This window comes from Gobio gobio, assembly GCF_949357685.1.
Source record: "Gobio gobio genome assembly, chromosome: 6".
Classification (NCBI taxonomy): Eukaryota; Metazoa; Chordata; class Actinopteri; order Cypriniformes; family Gobionidae; genus Gobio; species Gobio gobio.
The window spans coordinates 9,803,755-9,809,754 of record NC_137102.1 but is presented as its reverse complement, the minus strand read 5'-3'; the positions used below and the strand labels follow the sequence as shown (position 1 = coordinate 9,809,754).

General features: G+C 39.7%; 1 protein-coding gene across 1 annotated transcript in view; it reads left to right on the top strand.

Moving 5' to 3' along the window:
• Positions 1 to 552: 552 nt before the first annotated feature.
• cdh12a (cadherin 12a) overlaps positions 553 to 6,000 on the top strand; it is a 57,149-nt gene continuing 51,701 nt past the window's right edge. The window contains exon 1 of the mRNA XM_079819671.1: positions 553 to 693. The gene's annotated coding sequence lies outside the window, so the exon portion shown is untranslated. The remainder of the gene's footprint in view (positions 694 to 6,000) is intronic.

Below are 6,000 nucleotides of genomic sequence, written 5' to 3'. Positions count from 1 at the left end.
AGACTACTTTAAGATTTTGAGAATATACCAACGTTCAACGTTCATGAGCAACGTGAAAAGTCAATGAAAGTCCATGTAACACAAACCCGCCGGCTCGCTCATTGAAAAGTTCTATATCCCCTAAGGGTAACACAGCAAATCTGACTACACCGACTATGTTTAGCACTGGTGGGACCGGCATTAATCTGGCAATTTAAAGGGGGAGGAGAGCCATTCCCTGGGAGGGATGTAACGCCAGACGATCAGCCTCTGACAACCACAGGCACCCTGTACCGAGAGCATCAGTCCTGAGCGCACATGAGCGTTACAGCAGCCAGCCTCTCTCTCTCTCTCTCTCTCTCTCTCTCTCTCTCTCTCTCTCTCTCTCTCTCTCTCTTCTCTGTCCCCTTGACACTGCAGGGCTGAATACTGAATTCAGCAAGCGCTTTGCTCTCCCCCTCATTCTGTTTTCACAGAGCTCTGCACAATACTCAGATGAGAGAGGGAGAGACTGTGTGTTAGAGAGAGAGAGAGAGGGCAAGTTAAAGAGAGCCAAAGAGAGAGCGAGAGGGCGAGCGCATTACAGAGAGTGATTGAGGAGAGGACCAGAAAGAGAGAGCGTGTGTGCAAGACCGAAGAGTTTATTGCAATAGCGACTGGAGGTCTGGATTGCGCTGCTTTAATCCTCGGGAGACTTTGTGGGACGTTTGGAAGGTACGTGCTGATTTTTGCAAAACAGCCTGTTTTAAAGTGACCACAAAGAAAAATGATTTCAGATTAAATGTGAAGTGAAATCCAAATTGGATTGCCAATGGGGAGCTTCTGCAGTTGTTGTTCCATCGTCACTCAGAGGTTGTTACTTAAACAAGTACTGAAATTGAGTCTATCACTTTTTATAGTCACTCTGAATGAGACACATTCTGTAAAAGACAAGTGCTCATGTAGACATGCGTAATGTGTGAGTGTGTTATTGAGATCTAACTGAAGCATGTGATGAGCAGCTTGCAGCCATTAAGCAGATGCTAGGGGTAAGTTCTTGGTGATGCTCTGGTGATAGGTAAAATATTTATCCTAAGTGAGTGCTGTTATGAATGAGAAATGATTTGCGATTAATTTCTTCTGATATTTAAGCATAATTACTGCATATATGCAGAGGGATAGTTTACCCCAAACATTTCAATTCTGTCATCATTCACTCACCCTCATGTTCTAAATCTGTATGATTTTCTGTGGGAAAAAAATATGATACTTTGAAAAAATAGCTTTTTTGTCCTTACCATTAAAGCCAGTAGGATCCCCATTGACTTTCAAAAAAATCTCTATGTTCCACAGAAGAAAGGAAGTCATACAGGTATGGAATGATATGAGAGTGAGTACATTTTCTCATTTTGGCTTGAACTATCCCTTTAAGGTTTCACACAGGAAAAATTGGGTATGGTTCAAAGATGTTCTTCATGAATTTTAACATCGGGCATTTTATCTCTAGAGCGACAGGGATGAAAAGCAAATTCGGAATAAAAATGGCTGACAAATGCACATTGTACTGTCATATTGTCAGTGCAGAACCTTGTTTTAGGTATCAAACAAAGAAGTTAACTAAACAAATAATGACACTGCACATGCCGGGGGGGACAAAAGACTGTGCAAACAGATCCCATAAACTAAGTCTGCCTGAAATCTTCAGTCATTTCCTGTAAACTTCAATTAGAATCACAATGTTCTGCCCAAACATCAGTATGCCTGAGTTGCCACATGCAATTGTATTTAACAATGATGGATGGTTCTATGTTTAAAATGGTCCCTAAGATGGAAAAGACTGTGATGATGTTTTTTTTTTTTTTTTTTTTTTTATTCCTGTGTGTTTGTGTAATTTCCCCATTGTTTGCGTATTAAAAACAGTGGAGTGTACATATCTGCATTTGACAAGGAATCCATTCAACATTGATTTGCCGCTAAATTAACACACAATAACATTTGTTCTCCATTTCCCAATGGTACGGCTTTCAACATCTCACCTCTGCTGATAATAGTCCACATGGAAAGCCATTGTTCATGGTCTTAACGTCAGCCATGTGTGTTCAGACCTTCAAACGGCAGTTCATCAGTGTATAGGTTGCTCTCTTGGGCTTCATCTGGAAGGGCCAATAACTCTGTGAATATGAGATTAGACACAGCGTTTCAATGGATCGCATACTCAGAGGACAACAGCACAATTAAACACATCTCTTTATTTACCACAGCCTGCATTAATGTGGTGGCTAAATACAGAAAGAGTATTAAAAAGGGAGCGGTGGAGAACAGGGAGACATTAATTCAGGGAAATATACTGTATATATATATATTTCCCCCACAGTTTGGAATGACATGATGGTGAGTAAATGATGAGGGAATTTTTTTTTTTTGGAGGTGAACTGTTCTTTTAAGTACTAGTTAAGTACCAAGTAGGTCTTAGTACCACTCAGTCTTTTTCTGGATGTTGGTCGAAATTCGATATCGGCCATAAAACTCAAGGTATGATAAATCACTCTACTGTTCCAAACACAACAGAATAAGAAATCATCATGACACTGTGCAGGGTGTATATGGAACAAAATAGCTTCCAAGGGCCATGAATGTCTGCTCTTCCAAAACCATGAGGGAATTAATGCTCAAATCAACCTGAAACATAACCAGGTCATCAGAACAAACAATTTATTCAAAACTATACACATACTGTCCTGTATGTGCCAGAAATGTGATTGGTGAAAAGACCAACAAGCCATATTTACATAATATATTGTACTTTTAATAGTAATTTATATAACTAAACAAGTAGACATTGTAGTTTATTTTGAGTTCCCAAATGTGGTGACCACAATGTCTGATCACAATTAAAAATCTGGGATTCAAAATTTTATTTAAACTAGAAAATGACGTAAAAAGAACAATAAATGCTTCAGATTTCTAGGTCACTAATCTAATAAGCAAATGTGTGATATTGATCTTGTGAACTACTTGTACAGACAGTCAGAATTTCAACTCCTTGATGCTCCTTGGATCATCTCAAATCATGCTGGATAGCATCAGGTTTGACCCAAACTTGTGGAGTTTATTGAGTTCAAATGATGCTGTCATTAAAGCAAAAGAAAAATACTTAGCCTACATTCATGTTAATCTTTCAAGTCATTTCAAAATCAACTTGGAATATATATTTATATAGAAGCAGAAAAAATGGGCAAGCATAAGGATTTGAGCAATTTTGACAAGGGCCAAATTGTGATGGCTAGACGACTGGGTCAGAGCATCTCCACACCAAAGCAATTGGGTTGTTTTAACCCAGCGATTGGGTTGTTTTAAGCAAACATGTAACCCAACCGCTGGGTTAAAATTACCCATTCACTGGGTTAAAACAACCTAATTGCTGGGTTAAAGCAACCCAATCTTTTTGGGTCTTCAACCCAAAAGCTTTTTAGAGTGTAGCCGCAGACCAGTCAGGGTGCCCAAGCTGACCCCTGTTCATCGCCGAAAGCGCCAACAGTGGGCACGTGAGCATCAGAACTGGACCACCGAGCAATGGAAGAAGGTGGCCTGGTCTGATGAATCACGTTTTCTTTTACATCACGTGGATGGCCAGGTGTGTGTGCTTACCTGGGGAACACATGGCACCAGGATGCACTATGGGAAGAAAGCAAGCCGGTGGAGGCAGTGTGATGCTTTGGGCAATGTTCTGCTGGGAAACCTTGTGTCCTGCCATCCATGCGGATGTTACTTTGACACATACCACCTACCTAACCATTGTTGCAGACCATGTGCATCATTTCATGGAAACGGTATTCCCTGGTGGCTGTGGCCTCTTTCAGCAGGATAATGCGCCCTGCCACATAGCAAAAATGGTTCAACAATGGATTCAGGAGCACAACGAGTTTGAGGTGTTGACATAGCCTCCAAATTCCAAATTCCTAAGATCTCAATCCAATCGTCATCTATGGGATGTGCTGAACAAACATGTCCGATCCATGGAGGCCCCCGCTTCGCAGCTTACAGGACTTAAAGGATATGCTGCTAACATCTTGGTGCCACAGCACACCTTCAGAGGTCTAGTGGAGTCCATGCCTCGACGGGTCAGGGCTGTTTTGGCAGCAAAAGGGGGACCATCAGAATATTAGGTCATAATGTTATGCCTGATCAGTGTATATACACTATAGTATGTAGTATGTATTTAAACACCACATGCCTTGTAAACATGCAGCTATATAAAAGCCACATTATGTGCAAATAACTTCATGTAAATTCACTTTCACGATTAAGATTCATGTGAATAAAGGCCTACACATCATTGTGTACAGTACACAGAAAAAAACACTTTCATCTACTGCAAAAACAAAAGATAAAAACATATATCTCTCATGTCATAGAAATAAGAGTATCCAAACATTGCAGCAGCTAGAAGCAGTTAAATAAAACTATTTGCGAGTGTGGGTGCTGAAAATCATTCAGCCTTGGGGAGGAAAGAGCGCTCTGCTTTGGCCAGCACATGATATCAGAGAGAAAAAAATAAGGAGCAGCAAGAAGCATGTTTATGAACCATAGTATAACTTTTTCTTAAAGCGCCCTTTTTTAAAGGTTCCTAATTTTGTTTTGGAGGTCTCTTACAATAGGTTAACATCCATCATAGGTAAAAAAAAAAAAAAAAAAACACTTTAATTATCTCATAACACACATTGCATTGAAACATCATGTCTTTTCTTACAGTATGAAACAGTTTGATAAAGGATTCAGAAAGCCCTCCTTTCGGAAAGCCTACCTTGCTTTCATAGGTCTCATAGAAATATGCGTCTTCTCAAAATATTGACAACACAAACCAAACCAACCTCTTGCAGGCCTCAGATACAATTATAGTGTTTGAGAGCGGGTCCGAGTAGACATTGTTCGTGGGCAGCCAATGAAGAGGTGGGCATTAGGTTACAAACCTACATAGATTCATGCAGCAATAAGTCTGGAATTACCGGTGACTCGTTTCAGGCAGAATCTGGTTCTTTCTTTTGGGAGACAATAACTCAATTTATTGTGCACTTTGATCTGCGAGACTTTGCAGACTGTTTACATTCACAAACAGCTGAATAACACTCTACAGAAAATGCATGAAAGGGCCACTTTAATTTATAATTTATATCCGGATGTTTACAAAAGTGTCATTGTGAAAAAGGATGGTCATTATGAATGGATTACAGGCACAATTAAGTAATTTGTGATGGTTTAAATATCAGTGCAGGCTCACACCAAAGTGAGATGAACAGATGTTTGGCCGAGGCTGAATGACATACTGATCATACAGCTCCAGTTTTTAATAAATCATACCTCACCTCCCCATTCACTAATTAATCATTCTACTAGAATGGCATTCATGACATATATAGGTCTATGTTCTAATATATTATGCTATTAGGAGTTCTTGTGTTATCTGGGGGATTAGTAATTAGTATAAAATCGCTATTAAAAAAAATTATTCTGTACAAATAACTTATTACGCATAAAGACCTTTTCTCATCCCTATGGGTCAATGTTAATGCATCCTCTAAATATAACGATCACTCATGCAAGAAAGAGAGCAGTAGAGCATGAGAGGGCAGACATACATACAGTGATACTAGCAAAAGAACACAGAGTTCAGAAACCCATGTGCTCTAAAGTCACGAAATGCACAACTTGCATGCATGCCCACGCATCTATTTTCAAAATGTCCAGAGAATCAAAAGACCTGGCCCTGTGAAGTGCACTTCTAAGTTCTGCTGGGCTAACCATATTTTGTCTGCCATGCCCTCTTGTTGAGCACAAATGAAAAAGGGATTTGAATGTTTTCTCTGAGGGGCTACAGTCAGCCAAGGGCACTTAATACATGAGCCAACTTATCCAATTTCAGAGAAGGTGTCAGGGCAGAAGGAATGAATAAATCCACAATAAGATAAACAAAAGTAAAACAATAAATAAATAGTAGCCTAGCCATCCGTTTCAATCTTGAAACTGAAGCAAATTCAACAAAGG